General features: G+C 41.4%; 1 protein-coding gene across 1 annotated transcript in view; it reads left to right on the forward strand.

Moving 5' to 3' along the window:
- The window catches only part of igflr1 (IGF-like family receptor 1), an 85,836-nt gene that overhangs the window by 18,452 nt on the left and 44,929 nt on the right, over positions 1-22,455 (forward strand). Inside the window, exon 3 of the mRNA XM_048262132.1 lies at positions 4,988-5,027. The gene's annotated coding sequence lies outside the window, so the exon portion shown is untranslated. The remainder of the gene's footprint in view (positions 1-4,987; positions 5,028-22,455) is intronic.

Raw genomic sequence — 22,455 nt, forward strand, 5'->3', positions numbered from 1 at the left:
GGTGTCACACAAGAAACATTTCATGATGGATGAAAGCAAAAAGCTCTCCCAAGACCTTTGCAACCTTATTGTTGCAAAACATATCAATGAAACTGGTTACAGATGCATTTCAAAACTTCAGAATCTTCCAGTAAGCAGCATGGGAGCCATTGTCTGCAAGTGGAAGGAACATCACTGCATCATCAACCGGCCATGCACAGGATCTCCTCGCAATATTTCTGACCAGGGAGTCAGAAGGATAGTCAATTCCAAGAGCCAAAGACCACTCGGAGAAAGCTCCAGAAAGACGAAGGCAGCCAATTCAATTAAATTCAATTAAACAGTTCTGGAAGTAAAGATCAGGATTCACAAGAGGGACCCATGGAATCTGTTTAGAACAATGGGCCAAAATCACACCTGATACTGCGACTAATAAGTTTTGTCATAGGAAATGTCTTGATGCTGTCATTACAAACAAAGGCTTTTCCACAAAGTATTGAAGAAATTTCAGTAGGCGTTCAATACTTTTTTCCTGTGTCATTCTACTTTATTACACATGTTATTTTTTATATGTGTGTTAATATAATGTGTGGGGAAAATTTCGAATAGACTCACTGGAAGTTTAGGCTAATTACTGAAAAAAAGTCTAAGCGTTCAATACTTATTTCCACCATATATTTATTTTACCTTAATATTTTAACTTCCAAATTAATGTCAAAATGAATGTCATACGAAATGTAAAGTTTGACTGACTGGATGTTTATACAAAACATAGTGAAAACTGTCTAAGGTCACTCTCACTCTCCCTTGCTATAGAGCTAAATGGTTTAGTCCGCCTGCACGATTCATAAGGTAGTCTATCTTTTGTTTATTTAGTTGAGCATCTCTAGTAGTGGACCGCTAATTGTTGTGCTGCTGGTGCAATGCCTTTATCCAAGAAGTCAGGTTACCAAAAACAAATGCCAAAACAGGAAAAAGAGAGAAATGAGGGGAAACAACTGCTAATGAACTACTTTCCAAAGAAAGGTGAGCACAAACGTCAAAACACGAAATCCCATGGTGTTTGCTTGAATATCTCCCTCAATCATAGTGCTAAAACGAACTGAGACAACCCATTGAAATAGCGGAAAATACACTTTCATAGGTTAGGCTACACATGTAATCTGATGCATCTCGTGATCCAGCTCCATCTCAATCACTTTCAGAAAGACATGGCGCCAGCTTGATTCATGTCGGTTGTAGGCTACATGCTGATCATTATCACTAGGCTAGTGGTTTAGGGCGCGATTTTTCTCTCTCTCCCTTTCTGTTTTCGTTAGTCTTAACTTTTTTTTTACTCAAGTAACAGATGGGATTTTTGATGTAGCGAAGTACAATACTTCACTCAAAATGTAATCAAGTAAAATTTAAAATACCGATTTTATAAACTACTTAAAAAATACAAAATACACAGAAAAACTACTCAATACAGTAACGTGAGTAAATATATTTCGTTACTTTCCACCTCTGGTTGAGTGTTTGCTGGGTAGGAGGCAAGCATAGCATGGCCAATTTTCCATCAAGGATTCCCGGGACACTGAAAGACTGGGGTGCACGAAACATGGTGGGCATGTAGCCCCACAAGGATAGCATGGAACCATTGTTTTTCGTTTTGAGCTGTAGCCCCCCCCGCTGGACTGGACCCCCCGAAAGGAGGGTAGGGCGGACACAGTTTTCTGTGAATATCTCGAGAACCGCAGGGTTTAAGAGGACCACCTTTTTTGTATGTTGATCTTAAGGGGCCATGTCAACCCATTCCATAACCACTCATTTCATGTATAGCGCCACCTAGTTAAAAACGAAAAAGTAAAAATGAGGTGTTGCAATCGCAGGTATCTATGACCGAACATGGTCAAAACTGCACAAAATTGAAAGTGTAGGATCATTATGACACCCTCTGAATGCATGCTAAGTTTCTTGGAATTCTGTTCATGGGGGGCCATACAATAAATGAATTTATGTTACTGTACACCAACTGGCCTGTAGGTGGCCGGACACAGTTTTCTGTGAATATCTCGAGAACCGTAGGGCCTAGGAGGACCACCTTTTTGTTTGTATGTTAGTCTTAAGGGGCCATGTCAACCCATGCCATTACCACTCATTTCATGTGTAGCGCAGCCTAGAAAATCCAGACCCTGATAATCTAGAAAGATTAAGGGTCTGGCCAAGAACAATGGCCCAACTCGAGGGGCGGCAACAAGCATGCATTTAAAAATCTCACTGCACGAAATTGGATAACACTAGACCATGTTTACCCTGAATGAATTCAGTTTGTGTGTGCATAAACAGATATTCACACACACACATTCACAGTAATCATACGTATGACACATACACACACAGTAGACATATGTACGCATGCATGCACATGCACACACACAGGCACACCCACAAGCACATGCACGAACACACACACACAAACATAAACACGTACATGCACACATGCAAACAATTCAAGAATTTTTCAGAATTATGATTAGGCACGATGGGGGTGGGGTTGTATAAAATGAATTTTACATGTGAAATCTATGAACTAACTTGTTGTCTAGCAGATACCAGTGAGAATTCAGTGTGCATAATGCAATTCAGTGAGACAATCATATATGCCTTTCACCTTTTGTTTTTAGCCAGCAGCCAGACCAGCAGATACCCCGACTTTGCTGAATTACTGAAGCTAAGCAGGCTTAGTTAGTACTTGGATAAGAAACCTCATTGGAAGAGTAGGTTCCTGCTGAAAGTGGCGTTGGTTGCTGGCCAGTAGGTGGCACCAAACAACCCAGATAGCAAGGTGTCATTGATATGATGTTGATTTTCCATCCAAATCATCATTTTGGTTGAGATTGAAATCTCAATGGTAAATAGACATTGAATCAGCATTACAATCCTGACAAAACCCCGGCAGTGCATGAGCATAGATAGAGAGACATCGAAACAACATTGGTTTATAGTGTATATTGCCATAATCGATAGAGCATCGATACATAGTTCACTAAAAGATATTGAAAAGTCATGGATAATGGTTTACTGGGAAATTTTGACGTGGTGATTGAAAAGTAGTGGATTTTTAGTTGACCGCGCGACGACGTTTGAACTGTCCGGCGGGAGATCATTTTGAGCTCTCTGTCAAGTTCGCCGCTCCACCTTAATGGTAAGCAAACATTTATTTATCTAACGATAATGTTTCAATGTGAAATTGTACTACATTAAATTCGGGCATGTTTACAGTCTATGTACATCGTAGCCTACTGTCTAACTTACAAACTCATTCATGCTTGAGTCAACTTAGGCTAGCTACGTTATCGTTGCTGTTGTCAAATTAATGTTTTACGTAACGTTATGGCAGTTCATCATACTGTTATGTTAACGTTAACGTTACTCGGCAGTCTGATTTATAATTAGGCCTTCCTTAACGTTAGTTGTCAGTAAGTTAGAGTTTATTATATTCATATGATTTACATAAAATGTTTGTTGAGTTTAAACTTTACTGTCAAAATGATAGGCTGAAGATGATGTGCTGCTGGCTAACGTGAACCAGCTAGCTAGCCTAAGTTGACTCGCATTTTGAGTTTGTAAGTTAGACAGTAGGCTATGATGTACATAGACGGAATATGATTATTCTAAAGTTTCACTTGTAAGTAGCCTTCAGTTGAACATATTTATCTAACACTGTCTATCTTTCTTCTATTTCTGTTAGGTGCCGCTTCACTCAACTGGATGGTCAGGCTGACTGCAACCGTAGGCCTACTGAATGGATAGCAGGGAAGCACAGCACACGGGACTTTATAAATGAAGAAGAGTGAATAAATGCACTTGATTTTCAAACTGATAACAAGTTGTCAATGGTTATTTATGCAAGCTTGTGTAGCCTAAACCAGACATCCCTAGGCCTAGCCAAATGTATCCTGGCTGTAGATAAAGCAGGGTATGAGTTTCCCAATATTTTGCCAGATTATAGGTTTACTGCGGTTTAATATGAATTGAAATACCATTGAAATTGCATTGATCCTTAGTTTGGTTGTAATTTCAACATTGTTTCAATATTTATTTTAATTGAAATACAATTGAAATCCCACTGGTCTATAGTTAATAAATCAACATTGTTTCAATATTAACTGAGGGTGCAAACTGATGTTAAATCAACATCGAAATCCGACATTGATTCAATGATTTATGGTTGACAATGCAATGTTGATTCTACAGTTTCAATGCCCGTCTGCTATCTGGGAAATATCAATCCCAATGCCCTATTGCAGTGACAGGGACACTGTACTGCAGGAGATGTTTTCCTTTGCATGAAAGTTAAATTGAGGTCATGACTCACCATGGTTGTTAAAGATCCCATGGCACTTATCGCGAAGAGTTGGTGGTTCCCTGATTTGCTTTATTTATGTACACATACATAAAGACACACACACACGCACACACATGTAACGGATGCCAGCTAGCTTAGCTGTGCTTGTGGAACGTTGGTAAACCTCACTCCCCGACGCCTCAAGAGTGCTGCTGGCATGCGAGCCAGTAGCCTGGGCTATTGGCTCAATTGTTGGCGCGCTCGCCTCCCGATCCGAGGTGCTGCTGTTCGCGGGTTCGTGTGCAGGGCTGAATCGCGCAGGTTCAACACAACGCAGGTTGCATTGGTGCCGTGACCCGGATCGGGAGTGAGGTTTAGGGAGGTGAGTGTAACGGATGCCAGCTAGCTTAGCTGTGCTTGTGGAATGTTGGTAAACCTCACTCCCCGACGCCTCAAGAGTGCTGCTGGCATGCGAACCAGTAGCCTGGGCTATTGAAATGAACACAATTTGATGTGTTTGAAAAATAAGTGTGACTTATTTTTGACTGGGCGGCGGTCATATTTTGTACTGCTCTGCGGTACATCTAGTTTAATATGCAACAAGCATCCACATTCCAAGGTCAATAAGTAGATTTTAGAATAACATATCCAATTATAACTTTAGATTCTTTTTTTTAGGAAGCATACCACTGCAACATACAAGGATGACTCCACACCTGTGAGTATCATTAATATACATAATATATCAGTTCAAACAGCTTGGACAGCATGTTTATTTTTTGTCTACCATGTCTTATAACAATCATATACAGTACCCTCCAGAATTATTGGCAACTTTGGTAAAGTTAACTAAAATAGGTATAAATAATTATCTTTTGCCAATTTATTGTAATCTCACAATGAAAACAATGAGGAAAAATCCAACCTTGAAGGTAAGCAAATTTATTCTGAGAAAAAGGAAAATCTCATGAAGAAATAAATATTTATTTAACAAAAACACATTAGCAACAATTATTGGCGCCACTAGAAAATCTTATACACAATGTAACAGAAGCATTTTCCTATCTAATTTCAACTTTGTTAGGTTCAGAGCATCTGTGAACTTTCAGTAGTTCATGACTTTCTTTTTCACTATGAAAATAAAGTGACAGAGGCGAAATCCTTGAGTAATCTTTCAACATTGGAAAGACAAGAGAATACACTAAATTTAAAATTAAATTTAAAAAGTGTGTTGACATTTGTAACTCAGGGAATGGCTATAAAAACTAGGTTGAAAACTACTTGAAAATTCAAAATGCCTTTATTTTCAGTTACAGTGCCTATAAAAAGTCTTCAGCCCCATGCTAAAGTTGACTAAAAAGAGGAATTTAACAAATCATCTTTTGGAAATGGATCTGTAAATGACGTCACTCGTCAGGACCAATGAGGGAACTGGTAGTGGTCGAAGGAAATCGTGAAGCTGTCCGCGCTGTTGGAAATATGTCAATTGATTATAAACCCGTTAAACCTAATAAATCTGACTCTGCTCAGTATTGGAAAAGTTTCAGTTCAATGAAACATTGCTATCCATAGTGGGTTGGTACGCCCACAGTGCATATTGTTAATGAGAATGCCTAACTCGTTTTCTTGTGACACGCGCTTAAGCTTAGGAATATATACTATAGGTCTCCTCCATCTGCCGATTAATTCGGGCGGTTTCTAAACATAACACGTATTGGTCTAGAAGTGGTCAGAGGTTACATGCTAATCCGGACTGCTATACTCATCAGCGTGTTAGACAGTCAATCAAATTCCTATGCTACAGGGGGTCCAGCTGTGCTAGGTTTTCGCGACCAATCTAGGACCATCGCTGACAAACTGCCCACCGCTGTGTAATGCTTGGTCATTTCATAATAACATGCCAGCTCCCAGGTGATTTAGTTTCTACGGCGGCGATAACTAATCCCAACCGTCCATTATGCTAGTAACGTTACCTAAACTGCTACTCTGGACTACAAGTACAATAGTAAGGCTATGCGGGTCAGAACATCACAATTTATTTGTCAGGTACAAGCAACTCATCCAATACATTATAGAAGATACATCTAAATGAATAATGTGAAAGTTACGAAAACAGGTTAAAGGAACATTTAGGAAACCATATGAAGCAATCAGAGAATGAACATACCAGCTCAGAGGATGAGGACTACACACCTTAGTGGTGAGGGAGATTCTGACTACTACTCTGTGAACCTCACTTAAATAGTTTACCCAGTTTGTGGTTGGTTATATTGAAATGGATCACATGATTGGAGGTCAGCTGACTTTGGGTCACATGAGAAGTACTTTGATGAGACTTGAGACCATTGTTGTAGTGAGAGTGCATTAATCAAGACATGACAATGTACACATTAATTACATTTCCTGCTTCCTAGTTAGTTTCTCCTGTGAAAAAGGCAAAGGTTAGAGATATAACTAGAAAATGCAATTCCAGGAAATTACCATTGCATGTAAATGCAAAAAAGCTGCTGTGTATAACATTATATTAGGCTACTTACAGTATGATTATTCAGATTACATAGTCTTACAGTATTCTTGAAAACCACTTACTTGGTTAGATGTTTGCTTAGAGTATATGACAGTCAGTAAAAATAAAGTCAATTCAATATTGATCAACATTCTTTGTTTTAATACAGCAGCATGATACTCAGAATACACTAATGAACACTTACCAATGTAAGCTTGAAGTAAAAATCACAGTTGTGTATATTATATATACAGAACTTGATAATGCCAATCATATTATCCTAAGACAGATCTATTTATCAGTGGTAACTCTGAACTGGCAGCAACAGCTAGAGGCCTCAGTTAATGGTATTAGGTCAAATTTGATGGTGATGTATACACTGAAGAATAAAGAGTCAGCCCTTCAGATGATCATTTTTAGACAGAACTTAGGTTAGAATATTTTTTTTCACACAGCACAGCTCAGGTCTAAAAAGAGAGGTCTAACAGCTATGTCTCACAGATGTTACAGCACAGGTATGATTAAAGGTATGAATGGTTGACAAATATGATTCACAGGTATACATGTTCCATATAGTTATATAGTATAGTCCTCACACAACAATATATTTCTCAGAATGTCTCAGTGTAGATCTCAGATAAGTCTCAGTATGGTTAAATGGTATGTGCAGATATGTTGAGATATGGTCACATGTTTGTAAGAATGTATGTCAGTAGGTATGTTGCTAGCAACATTGTCAGAGATGTATGGTTGACAGGTGTGCACACAGACAGGCACACACGTAATGTCATACACGGTCATCACCACTGGTCTGGAACCTAAAAGGCAAAAGCAAACAAGTTTAACAGTTATACCAAAACAAGGAATGTCTGCAATTATACAATTGTCCAATACAACTAAGGTATTTAAGTGAAGTTGTTACATTACATTAGGCTGACACATTATAACCTAATGACTAACATGGTAAACAGTTTAAGCTTTTTAAACAATTCTCTCAACAATTCTAGGACAATTAAAAAAAAAAAAAAAAGGTAGAGTAGGCCTACAATACAATTGTTGCACCGTCAAGCTACTGGTAGTTAAATACTAGCCTATAATATTAAATTGCAAACAAAGCAGAATTCTGTGTTTTATTATTTTCAGTTTTAGTATAGGTGATTAGAAAACTTTGCAGGCAAAGGGTCTGTTGTTGCTGTTGATAATCATATGAGTAAGGACGGATCATTCTGATACTAAGTATCTTGATAACCAACTGCTATAACTTAAACAGCTTGCTAGGTCTGTCAGCCACATTTTTTCCTACAGATTAGTGCTGGGCGGTATGACCAAAAATGTATATCACGGTATTTTTCAAAATTCTTACGGTTTCACGGTATATGACGGTATTTTTTTCCCCCATGCATAATCAGATGTTCACAGCATTTTCTACAGGTTAAGAGAGGAATTGCTGCAGTACACTGACTAAGGATGGTCTATTTTACTGTCATGATGTAGAATAACTCCACACTAGTGGTAATGCAGTTTTGCATGGCCCCAGAAAATGATGCTGTTTACAAAGAGCCACTCATGATTCTAATTAAGAATCTAATCAGAATGCAAAGACAATTGCAGTCAAAATACAGAACGTTTACTGTGCAAATTTCACAAACAGCTTGTATCAAACCAATACAAAAAGTAGTGCAACTTGCAATAATTATACTTTTTTGAAAATTATACAATTTAAAATAAAACCTCTCTGCTAATATGCTTACTCTGTCAAATAGGCCTATCAGAAACATGCCTTATTGTTATTGTGTGGTTTACATGACGTTAGTGGTAGGCTAACGTTAACTTCATGTGGATGTCTTGTTAGCCTGCCATGAGCTTCGGTTCGGTTCGCTAGGCAAAACATTAACAAAAAAGTTCGTTTTGGTGCACTGATGACAGGATCATTTCTAACTAGCCAGCTAGTATTGCTCAGTGCCTATATGTCTATAACATGCTTTACTTGCTACCTGGATAATTTCAGCGAATATTCTTAAGGTGAGATGAATGATAAGAACATTAAACTTCACTGTGTTCGGTGGGTTGCTAACTAACGACATCACCTACTAGCCAGCTAGTTGTTGAACAATCTCAATAGAATTTTCGTGACGGTAAATCCAGAAAGGGTTAAAGCGGAGCTAGTAATCAAGGATCTTTGGTAAATCCCTTTCAATGCAGTATCCCTTAACATTTTTCCTTAACTAAAGAAACAATTTAAGGTATCCTGTGCAAAACCCTTAAATAAATCCCTCACCTAAGGAGAAATTAAGCCTTAAGGGTCATACTTCAGGGGAAAAAAATGTGTTTTGTGTTTCCCCTCACTATGCCTCGCAGTGGCACCATGCGTGCGTGTGAAAAAAGTCCCGTCTGAAACACTGTCGCGCGGCGCAGCGTTCCAAACGTTAGGTAATCAAATATACCGGTATGGCGGCATATTAAAAATTCATATCATAACGAAAATATACACCGGTATACGGTGTGAACCGGTATACCGCCCAGCACTACTACAGATTACAATGTACTACAACTGGAAAGTTTGATTCACGTGCCAGGCTACACTTTAATTTATAGACCAGAACAATGCAGAAATGAGTAGGCCAAGTAAACATTGTAACCTATGTTGACAACACAAACATTATAGCTCAACTTCTGTTATGTGTTTTAACAAGACTTTAGTCGTATTGTCCATTTCCTAGCAGTAGCCTATTCATGGCTTTCATACGGTCCCTTTCCACAGCAGTATTAATAAAGCACCAATGCTAACGTCAACTATTTCACTAACGTTAACGTTACCTTTTGTGACCCATCATTTCATACACGCTAACGTTACATAATGTTTGACGACATAAATGACTCAAATACCAAAAACCGGAACACTTACCTTGTCTGTAATTAGAGAAATGTGCCTCTGAAGAAGAGTTTTACGAGCAAATAAAGTGACCAAGGCACAGCAGGCGAAGACGTTCAGAAGATTCACAGCTCCAGGGCCAGCGGTAGCTCACGTTCAACTGTTGATTGCTTTCAGCTGGAGGTCACGTCATAATGCTAAAAGTTGCCGCCACAAGCGGTCAATGTTAAGTCAATGGAAATGTATTGCTCTTTTATCGTAAATATCTCAAAAAGTCTAAAGTTCACAAATGTGAAAAATACATTGGACAAATCTCCATTACAAGACCTTTGTAGGAGTGTTTGAATGACGTCAAACGGTTCAGTGGTTTTAGAGCCTTTGAACGTCAAATTTGGTCGGAAGAAGAATAATAACTAGAAATGCAATTCCAAGGAATTACCAGTGCATGAAAATGCTAAAGTTGTGATGTAAAATATCATGTATAGTTAAAACAGATAATACAGAGATGGTTACTACGGTGATGCTAGGATAGACATGGTGGTTGCATAGCTTAATAAAAGTTGATAGTTTAAAAGTAGACTGTTTAAAAGCTGAATGTAGATAGACAGTAGATAGTTTAAAAGTTGTTGATAGACAGCTAGTTTAATAGATAGTTTAATGATAGTTTAAAAGTAGACCGTTTAAAAGTTGAAGGTAAATAGTTTAAAAGTTTTTGACAGACTGGAAGTTAAATGAATGTTGATATTCAAATAGTTTAATGGCTGTGTATAGGTAGATATTTGACGATAACTGAAAGTTGGAATGGCTCTAATGTTTGCTAGCAGTTATGCTAAGATTTGTAATTCTGCTAACCATGCTACTTAGCTAATGTTTTATAGTAGTGCTAGCAATGCTAACATGCTAACCATGTTACTTAGCTAACTTAACTAACATTTTCTAGCAGTTTTGCTAAACATGCTAACTATGCTAGCAATGTTAAAATGCTAACTATGTTAACCATGTGACTTAGTTAACCACGCTTATCATTTTTAGTAGTTATACTAACTATGCTAACTAGCATGTTAACTATGCTAACCATGTTATATAGATAACTTAGCTAATTATTTTTAGCAGTTTTGCTAACTATGCTAACCATGTGACTTAGCTAACCTAGCTAATCATTTTTAGCAGTTTTGCTAAAAATGCTAGCAATGCTAACATGCTAACTTTGTTAACCATGCTAACTAGCTACAGTGGGTAGGAGTCATAGTTGATGAAAAGTTAAAAGTTGTTGATAGACAGCTAGTGAACGTATATAGTTTAAAAGTTGAATGTAGATAGTTTAAAAGTAGACCGTTTAAAAGTTGAATGTAAAAAGTTCAGTAGTTTAATGGGTTACATTGTTTAACAGTGGATTATTGTAGTGAGGAGTTTTATTTTGAAACAGTTTTGGGCAGAGGAAACAGTTGAATAGGATGTGTAGTCTTAATTGACCCAGATTGTATGCTTAAAGATGAACTGAACTGGAATTTGAAGTAAAAGTGATATAACAGATGTATTTTATTTCTTCTCATTGGTACAATGATTAAAATGGCTGAATTTATTAAAAGGGATAAAATTGTACGTTGAAAGTGGTGTTGTTGTTACACGGGCGCCGCCATGTTGGATTTCAACAATCGGCTATGTCACTGGCATGGTAAGCTACTCTGCACTAGCACTAGCAGCCATAGCAGATAATGAGTCTGAGGCTAGCTGTATGGCTGAGGAAACTAACATTAGGCCTAGCTGAGTTACATATTGGCCATAAGCCATTTATCATAGGCTAGCCTACATCACAAAATCTCATACAAAATGAAACCAAACTAGTGAAACAAAGGCGAACACTTTAACAGGGGAAATTAATTGGGCATGAATCATACTAAACGCTATTTTGTCAATGAGCAGAAACACACATGACATTCAAACTATTAATAAGATGTGCACTATGGAAACTGGTCTGTAACTTTGGACGAATAAATGCCATTGACTTGCCATATCCTGACTTAAAAAACCCTTTTCTTGCTTACTTTATCGCAAACTCGGTGGCCAGCTTGTAGTCTTTTTCAATTCATAGAAGGGCGAGCCCACAGTCTATGTGCCATGGAGCCTAAGTTTCAACTTCAGCTTCGTTAACCCAATGCAGTCACTGGTCGCAATTACAAAGTCCGGGAAGGTTCGTTCAATCGTTTAAAGTTTTAAGTGCAGTAGCCTATCTGTCCACTTTGGAATAATATCTCGAAGTAGCCTCAGATGAGGTCCAGTGTTAGATAGGCTACCATACGATCCAACCTAGGAAAGGGCTAGCAGCTAACACCTTGGAAACACTCTTATGTCAAACTCCACAAGCTAGCACTCCATAGCGACCATAGAGAGTATAAACCATGACTCCGACGATATCACAGATCGATAATAATACTAGCTGGTAACTAAACCACTGCGGGTCTGTAAACAGAATCCAATGTCCCTTTCTACTCACCCTGAAGCCAGTTGTTCACCGTCTCAGGGCAGATTGTTGATGAGGGAGTTTAACTCGCAGTGCTGCTATCCAAGAGACTCGTGCAGTATCAACATCCACAAGGTAAAAATCTGCAAACTCTTCACTAACGTTAGCCTAAAATAAACGGCAAACTCATGTATCTGGGGTTAACTTGGGGTAACGAAGTTTTTAACAGTTTCGAGAGAGAGAGCCAGTGTGAGTTGCTGTTACGAGTGCCAGTAGTTCATACTGCGTTAGCCTACATTGACGTGACAATGCGTGTTATATTTGTATATGCACCGTATAGCCTTCGCATAGGCATAATGTAGTGGTGGTGAGTGAGTATGCAGTTGTGTGGAGGATGTACAGTAGGCAATGTGTGTGTGTGTGAGGGATGGAGGGAGACAGAGAGACAGCGTGCGTGTTGCTGTCTCAAGCGCCCCTCGTCCAGTTTTCTACATGACCTGTAGGCTAGGTCTACAGTAGCCTATGTTGTGCCGCACAAAATGTATCTCTGTTGTACATTGCACAAAATGTATACCCCCCGAAATAAACACATACATAAATAAACATATTTTTCCCGTCACTTTGGCTTCCTTGAACATTTTCCCTACGTTTTGCCACTGCTTTGCAACAGATAGATTCCAGTGTCCATGCTCCGGCAGCGCCCACACAGTCATTTTCACCCAAATGATCCTACTGAAGGTTGAGCTGGAGCCTGAAACCCATCTAGTGGCAGTCAAGACACTACAGGCCTGTCCCTCACAGGCTCAAATTTGTAACCCATGCCATTAAAATTACTAATTTTAAAATGGTATACATAATATGCTGCAGCTGTTGCCTATAGAACGCCTCAGGTCCTACCATGCCAGTGACGCCATTGAAACTGGCAGCGCTCTAATACTAACAAATGCAATTTTGGTGTTGCTTAAAAAGGCTACGTGATTGATTTTTTTAAATTATTTTTTTTAGTGTCATTTATTTTTAATTGTCATAATCAACACATTATCAATGTTGATTCTTTCAGTTCAGTTCATCTTTAAAGCCTGAGGCTGCAGGTGGCCTGAACACCTGCCATAGGATTCTAATTGCTTAACGGCCGTATTATGATGTCACAATCGGCAATGTTAAGTCTATGGGGATTTTTAAAAAGTTTTTCTTTAATAGTTGAAAAATAGTTCAAAGTTGAAAAGTCATACCAACCCGATCTGTTTGAAGACCTACGTTACAAAGTTTGAATTAAGTTTCTAAGTTAAACTGTTCAAGAGAAATTGCGTACGGAAAAAGTGGTAAGCGGATTAATAATAATAAGAAGTTGCCTAGGAAGAACAGTACAGTGCATTTTCATGCACTGTAATAAGAAGAACAGCGATAATAGTCCATTGCATTTACATGCAATGCAATCAAAAGTTGTTGTAGTAGCAATATGTGACAATGGGCCCACCATGAGGTCATACCATCATGTGGTAGGGTAATTAATCAACAGTTCACATGATCAGGAGTTCGAACAGTATAGAAACATTAGGACTCCTTACAGATCTTTATGCCTTAATTAAACAAATGAGGAAAAATCCAACCTTTAAGGACACCAATTTTATTTGTGAATGAATAATGTATCATAAATAAATAAATGTGACTTCATTAAAATACAGAGTGCATGGCACATTGAGACACAGCTTGCATGAAACTAGTAGCTTCTTTTCACTAGTTCGCCCGTCGGCATGATTGCTATACTGAGTGTATAAGCTAAGCGCGTGTTTGGCATGGTAGCTGGCCGTGGTCATGGAATGCCTGAAGCAGAGATCGCGATAGAGCGATGGCCGCTTGCACCCCCCAGTGTAAGGAGGATGCGTAACTGGGCTATCAGTGAAATGGAGGAGTAAGGGGAGGAGGAGGGATAATTTTGCGAGCGCCGCAGCATGTGACGTATGGATAAGGAGGCCGGCTTAAATACCCTGGCGGCGGGAGACAGGTGAGTTAATTGCTGTCAATCATCCCTCCCGAACTTTGTTTAGAAAACATCATTTCACTAGTTCGCCCGTCGGCATGATTGCTATACTGAGTGTATTGCTAAGTGCATGTTTGGCATGGTAGCTGGCCGTGGTCATGGAATGCCTGAAGCGGAGATCGCGATAGAGCGATGGCCGCTTGCACCCCAAAAGAGCAGAAAGGAAGGCCAATACCGGAATTACCTTAGCGCTTGCTTAGCAAGTCATAGATCCACTAGATGGAGTGGATGTACAGTAGGACTGATAGGCATCTGTGGACCAACGGCTCAGTATTTGATTGCTGCTCTGATAGGCCAATGCATGCAGCTGTAGTAGCAGCTCCCATCCTGAATGCACAGAGTAGCGGTCTGCGGGAACCAGATTTGACAAGGATATATATTAGAGTCTGGAACCTGTCACGAGTGATGGGTACCCTTCATCTGAGATGAAGAGCGGGATAGTAGGCGATGCTTGAGCTGACCGATATGAGATGTAGTGTGATGGGTATGAAGCTGAGAATCTGAGGCAGAGTTGGATATGAATATGGAGTGCCCTTTTCGGAACTGATCGGTTTAGTCTGATTGGTAGTAAACGTAATGGGTGAATTAGGGTGCTGTGACATGAACCCCATGTCAAGTATAGCGAGGCAAGCGGCAAGTACGCAAGAGTGGATCTTCGTTACGCTTGCTCAGCGGCGGACATTTGTGGATTGCATAACCGTGGGAACGATGGGTGTCAGGGCTCAGCAGAGCTGCTGCCGCGAGGGTCTTGAGGTTCAGCTGAGACGTTGCTGCATGGTCTTGGGGCTCAGCGGAGCAGTCATTAGATGGGTCCTGAACCTTGGCGGAGCGGTTCCTAAATGGTCCTATGGGCTCGGCGGAGCTGCTTCCTGTGCTGGGTCCTGTGGCTCGGTGGAGCCGTCGTTGCCTGGGTCCTGGGGCTCGGTGGAGCCGTCGTTGCCTGGGTCCTGGGGCTCGGTGGAGCTGTTGCTGCATGGGCTTTGGGCTCGGCAGAGCCCACATTGCACAGATCTTGGGCCTCGGTGTAGCTGCTGCTGTATGGGTCGTGGAGCTCGGTGTATTTGCTGCATGGTTCTGGGGCTCTGCGAAGCCATTGTTTCATGGGTCTTGGGGCTCGGCATAGCTGCTGTTGCATGGTTCTCGGGGCTTGGTGGAGCCGACATTGCATGGGTCCTGGAGCTCGGCGTAGTTGTTGCTGCATGGTTCTCGGGGCTTGGTGGAGCCGACGTTGCATGGGTCCTGGAGCTCGGCGTAGTTGTTGCTGCATGGCTCTTGGGGCTGAGCAAAGCAGTCGTTGCATGGGTCTTGGGGCTCAGCGTAGCTGCTGTTGCATGGGTCCTGGAGCTCGAAGTAGTTGTTGCTGCGTGCTTCTTGGGGCTTCAACGAAGCAGTCGTTGCATGGGTCTTGGGGCTCAGAGTAGTTGTTGCTGCATGGTTCTTGAGGCTAAGCGAAGCTGTCGTTGCATGGGTCCTGTAGCTCTGTGTAGCTTTTGCTGCATGGGTCTTGGGGCTCAGCGGAGCCGTTATAGCAGGGTTGCAGGAGCTTTGCGGAGCAGTTGCTGCATGGGTCTCCCTGAAGCTGTTGTTGCATTGGGTCCAAGCTCATTCCGTACTATCTGTGGCAGCCTTAAATAATTCAACCTGAAAGAAAACTGGGCTGAAAGAAAACTTTTAGAATACCATTACCTGATAAAACATGACAGATTCAGCATGATACAACACATAATACATGATAGGCAGATAAGGCATGAATAGCAAGAATGATGAGTATCCAGATGAAATGGCTGTGGCTAATGAATAGCTGGGTAGACGGAACGGTATGTTAAAGCTCGAACGTGCAGCGTGAGGAGGTGGTCGAAGGGCCTTTGCTGTGGCTAGTGAATAGCTGGGGAGCCGGAATGGGACATCGTGATCCGAAGCACTCGCAGAGTGCTGATAACCTGCTGCGGCGGGCTGGTCTAGCGCGGAGCCGGGGAAGGGATGGGTAGGGGGGAGTAGCGACACGGTCCCTACCGGAGCCGGCTGAGACCAGATGCTCGCTAACTCATAAAGAAAATAGGGAGCTGGCGAGGTGAATTTGAACGGACGCCTCTTCATGCGTCGTGGTGTGCTGTACAGACGTGGCTCCGGGAATGGAAAGGGGAGGGGGAAAAGGGGGAAGGGAGGGAGCAGTCATCGAAACGACTGGAAGAGGGGCAGCCCTGGACCGGGTCCTGGCTGGGGGAAGTGGGTGGGGGAGGGGAATAGGGAACGGAGGGAGTAGTGACGCGGTCGCTACCGGGGCCGTCTGAAGAAGTGGAGTCGGATCCGGAAGTACGGCGGAGGTGCTGCGGGAAGGAAGTCGGTGGTTAAGAACCTGGGCCGCTGGCGTGGCTGTGGCTGAAGCAGCGGAGTGATACGCTCTGGAGCGTGTGGTGCAGGAAAGCGCTGTCAAGAGCGGTGGTAGTGTAGTGGTTAAGGAGCTGGGCTAGCGTGCAGTAGCCTGAAAGTTGTCGGTTCAATTCCCGGCTTCCAATCAAGTGTCCTTGAGCAAGGCACTTAGCCCCAAGTTGCTCCGGGGACAATGTGATCCCTTGTAATATAGCTGACATATGTAAGTCACTTTGGCAAAGAAGTGTCTGCTAAATGTAATGTTATGTAAAAGAGCAGCCTGCTTCCTGGTCAGGAGAAGTCAAGTCAAGTCAAGTCAACTTTATTTCTATAGCACATTTAAAAACAACTGAGTTGAACCAAAGTGCTTACAAACAAACATAAAACAATGACAATGGTACAACAACAATATAACATGGGGGGGAAAATACATAAATAATTGAAATAATACACAAATTGGTCAAAAATAAAATAAAGAATAAAGAGTGTGTGTGTGTGTGTGGGGGTATTAAGGTAGATTAAAAGCTTGGGAGAAAAATGAAAGTCTTTAAGTTAGACTTAAAGCAGTCAATGGTTGGAGAGGACTTAATATGTACAGGTAGGCTATTCCAGAGTTGGGGGGCAACAACAGAGAAGGCTCTATCACCCTTAGTCTTAAGGCGTGTTTTGGGGATATAGAGAAGATTCTGAGATGAAGACCTAAGTGATCTTGGAGTGCTGTAAGGAATTAGTAGGTCACCTATGTAACTAGGTGCCAAACCACTGAGGGCTTTGAAGACAAAAAGTAAAATTTTAAACTTAACTCTGTGCTCCACAGGTAACCAGTGCAGCTTAGCCAACACAGGAGTTATATGCTCACGTTTATTAGAGCCACTTAATAATCTAGCTGCTGCATTTTGAACTAGCTGAAGTCTGTTGAGAGTGGAGTGGGTCAGGCCTGCATATAATGAATTACAATAATCTAGTCTAGATGTTATGAAAGCATGTATAAGAGTTTCAAGATCGGAGAAGGACAAAAAGGGCTTCAGTTTTGCAATGGTTCTTAACTGGAAAAAGCTGCCTTTGACCACACTATTTATTTGCTTATTAAAATTTAAAGAGGAGTCAAAGAAAACCCCAAGATTCTTTTTTTTCACTGTGGCAGTTTGCAGAGAAAGGTCCTAGTGCATTTTTCAAGATAGAAACATCACTTGGAGGGCCAAAAATAATTATATCAGTTTTACTTTCGTTCAGTTGAAGAAAATTTCTTGCCATCCAGCATTTGATGTCACTGAGACAGTTAAAAATATTCTCCAAAGAACAAATGCCATTAGTGTTAACAGGCAGGTAAAACTGAGTGTCATCTGCATAGTCAAAGTCAAAGTCAAAGTCAGCTTTATTGTCAATTTCTTCACATGTTCCAGACATACAAAGAGATCGAAATTACGTTTCTCACTATCCCACGGTGAAGACAAGACATATTTTACCAAGCAGTGATAGCAGTGATACTGAATGTTATACTTTTTAAAAATTGAGCCAAGGGGTAGCATATAAAGAGAGAATAAAAGAGGGCCCAAAATGGAACCCTGAGGAACACCACACTTTATAAGGGCAGAGGAAGAGGAGAAATTGCCTAAACTAACTGAAAATGATCTATCACTAAGATAAGAAGAGAACCATTGCAGAACAGAACCCTGAGACCAACTTCAACCTCCAAGCCGCTTTTAATAGGATGTTATGGTCAATGGTGTCAAATGCTGCACTCAGATCAAGAAGCACCAAGAGGGCGCAAGATCCAGAATCAACTGCTAAGAGGATGTCGTTTTGGACTTTAAGCAAGGCCGATTCAGTGCTGTGCAGAGATCTAAAACCTGATTGGAATTTATCACATATATTGAACTCACTCAGATAAGAAGAAACCTGAGAGAGGACAAAATTTTCTAGTATCTTTGACAGAAAAGGTAATTTAGAAATAGGCCTATAATTCTTCAGGTCACTGGGCTCAAGGTTAGGTTTCTTAAGTAAAGGTTGCACAATTGCACGTTTAAAACCTGAGGGGACCACTCCATTGGTTAGTGAGTGATTAATTATGGCCAATACAAGAGGGCAGATGATGGTAAAAACTTCTTTAAAAAAGGCGCAGGTAAAACATCTAAGTGGCAGGATGTAGATTTCATATGGGAGACAACCTCAGAAAGCTGGGAGGAAGATATAGCCTGAAACTGTTGGAGGCAGCTAGGTGAAAGTTCTCTCACTGAGGGATCCGAATCTGGAGGTGAGATTTGAGATTTTATTTTGTCAATTTTATCGATGAAGAAGTTGAGGAACTTCTCACTTCTCACTTTTGGCCTATGAGCATTATTGTTGATAAGCTGAGCATAATACTCAACCTTTGCTGCCTTAACAGAGTTTTGGTAGGTCTTTAGAGAATCTCTGAAAAGGTCATAGAAGACCTGAAGCTTCTCTTTTTCCATTTATGCTCTGCTTTCCTGCAAGATTTTCTGACAGAACGGGTCGTGGCATTTAACCATGGAGTGGTGATAGTTTTGACACGCTTTTGTTTTAGTGGGGCAACACAGTCTAAGGTCTCAAGACATGATGCATTAAAGAGAGTGACTAATTTTTCAATGTCAGAGCAGGTGGAAATAGCAACAGAGATAGTAGGTGAGTGAGAGAGGATGAAAGTATTAGAGAATGTTGTGGCTGTGGTGGAATTAATAGAACGGGCAAAGGAATAGGACTTAGGGGAGATACAGGGGACCAAACAAAATAGATTCAAATAAAATCAAAAAATGATCAGAGACCCCAACATCCATAATTTCTAAGTTGGAAACATTGAAACCATAAGACAATACTAGGTCTAATGTGTGGCCTTTCTGATGCGTCGGGGCCATAACAGATTGCACAAGATTGAAAGAGTCCACAAGGCATAAAAAGTCCTTAACCAAAGGTTTTGATGGGCAACAGATGTGAATGTTAAAATCCCTAAAATCATGAAATTGTCAGAGCGAGAGGCCATAAAAGATAGTAGATCAGCAAATTCTTGAATGAAATTACAATTAAGCTTAATTTTTGGTGGTCGGTAAACTAATGCACAGAGAAGGGTGGCATTTATCTTTACAAGCTGTACCTCAAAAAAAAAAAAAAGTGGAGAACATATCAATTTGTACAATTCTACATTTAAAGTTGTTATGATAAACAGTGACCAGACCACCTCCACGACCAGTAGCCCTAGGGGAATTCATGAAGCTGCAGTGAGGAGGGCAGAGTTCACCAAGTGGAATGACGTCATTTCCGCTGAGCCAAGACTCCGTTATAAACAGAAAGTCCAGGTGATGAGACGTGAAGCGGTCGTTTAAAATGAAAGTCTTGTTACAGATAGATTGTGCGTTCAATAACGCAAATTTGACGGGAGGAGGGTCTTGCGCATGCTGCAGAACTTCCTGCGGTGAACCAGCTGTGAGAACCTTTACCTTTGAATGAAGGTCTTGCGGCGGTTCAGGCGCAGTCTGACATGGTGATGTGACATTCTCAGCAGCTCCATCGAAGTTGTCCAAGATGTGAGAGACAGATTCGCTGCGTTGTTGGTCGCTGTAGATTCTCCACTGACACTGTTGGGAGCGAAGTTGATTGCGGGAGCGGACTGCTCTGGAAAACCGTTGATTAGGCAAGAAATCCCATGGAGATGATGGAGGGATGCTTTCGTCTGTCGCACGGATGATAGAGCGACGTGCGCCTCTGTGCAAGTAGCGTTTCCGCCGGAGGATCCCCGCTGCCCGGCAGAGGTGGAGCACCTCGATGTTGATGGTGTCGTTGGAGGCGAACTGTCGAAGTTCAAGGGGTGTGAACTGAAAGACCCCCATAGCCAAAACACAAACTCCGACACGGCTTGATGCATCAGCCAGTCCAAAGTGTGCAGTTTAATCACCTAGCTAGCACGAAGCCTCAATCTCCGGCTGGTCAGTCAACCGACTAAACCAGCAGCTGGACGGTCAACCGACTATATGAACCCAGCGTATTCAGGATAGAAAAGGAGAGAGACACTAGCAAACTCGAATCCAGTACAGCTTCCACCACACAAGCAGACAGCAAGTCCAATAGCAGTGAAGGCCTTGCTGATGGCAATCGGCAGTGGGAAAAAAAATAAATAAATAAAAAATGCTGATCACCAGGTGAAAAAAAACAGCGCAGGTAACGTTAGAACTCGGACTAGAGGCAGACTTCATAAAACGCAATAAAAGTGTGGAAAACAAAATAATCAGTTTAAATAAAAAAGGCTATCTATAACTGTACAGCTGAATTAACGAATCTACAATAATTGAAGAAAAATAATCAGGAATAAAATAGTAAAATATTAAAAAATCCGAATAAAAACAGGTCAGACGGAGCGGCTTGCAGCCAGCGTCCCCGTTGCTAAGCGACCAAGAGAAGAGAATGAATAGAGCGGGAAGGAGAAAAGATTGGTTTATAGGACTGAGTTAAAAGACGGAGGAGGATGGAATTTCCTATCCGACCTACGGAACAAGATGCCGCGGAAATGGAGAGTGCTGCGGATGTGTGCCGCTGTCCAATGATGGGAGCTATGCAATAGTGATAATGGTTTTTTTTTTGTTTGGTTTTTTTAAATGTTGATGTCAAGATTTAGCTAATATCCAAAGTTGTGCCGCTTCTGATTGGTGAGCACGTCAGTGCAGTGTCGTGTTTCACTAACTGTCACACAAGACGACATAAATAATTGCAGCTTGCAATTAGATAATGCATTGCGATGCGATTGTATGCGATGCGATAATAGCAAACATTTTAATAAGCTGTCAATAGGGGGGGGCGATCACTCCCTCCTGTCAGTGTTGGCATGAATGAAACAATAAACCAGTGTTCAAGGAGTGTCATTAATATATTTTGGCTGTAGACTGGGGTTTGAGCAGTGCAAAGCACTGCTTGCTGGCGAAGTGCTAATTTTAAAACATACGGATAACCAGTCATTGTAACCAAATATGACTTGAGTTTATTTGCAAAACTTATATCAGTGAACTAGCTTGTTGCTATACCCCGCAGTAGCTACTTGAAACGCTGGCCATTGACACAGGACGAGTTGACCAATCACAGTCCTTGCTGTCTGCGTCGCCTGACGCGAATTACAAATGTGTACTGTCGCTTTAATAATTGCTGACGTCTACGACGCAGCGCCATCATTTAAACAGCAAACCAGCGGAAATACTGGGCACTTAAGGTTGAGGCTTATCAGTTTGTTATAAGTAGCTTAAATATCCAACAACGCTAGTATCAGTTTATGAGAAGTCACTGGGCAACTATAGGAAGTGAATGAACAAAACCTGTTTGTTTCCGATGCCAACACGGATTACGGATTGAGTGATCTTTGGAAGATTGGCCTCCACTCCCTCACGCTTGGCGTGGCGAACCATGTTGGAATTTAAAGCATTTCGAGTTACCTGGATCATCTTGCGACGTGAAAACGCGACTTGGAGCAGCCTGATGTTAGAGCCTTGAAGTAGGCTGGGGTGTGTAGGCTATAGCATAATCGATAGTTGTAGCTTACCCTTGCTCTGTGCAGTGACCTGAAAACGCTGATGAACCAGGTAGTTGTAGCCCATGGACTGGATGTAGCTTTTGGATGGTTAGTAGTGAAAAGACCCAGCTCCATTACGTCTGCCTACCGAGGCTTTGCGACTCCAATAATGTTGCGAGCGCCGCAGTGTGTGACGTATGGATAAGGAGGCCGGCTTAAAGGAGAATTCCGGTGTGATATTGACCTAAAGTGTGTTGAAACATGATACCGAGTGTGAACGTATGTCTCATAGCCCATCTCAGCTTGTCCCCTGCACTCCAAAATCTGGCGTTAGTTAGCCGATGCTACCAACAGCTTTTTCAATGGTAGTGCTTCGGCATCGGGCTAGCC

This window comes from Alosa alosa, chromosome 13 (assembly GCF_017589495.1).
Source record: "Alosa alosa isolate M-15738 ecotype Scorff River chromosome 13, AALO_Geno_1.1, whole genome shotgun sequence".
In the NCBI taxonomy this organism is placed as follows: Eukaryota; Metazoa; Chordata; class Actinopteri; order Clupeiformes; family Clupeidae; genus Alosa; species Alosa alosa.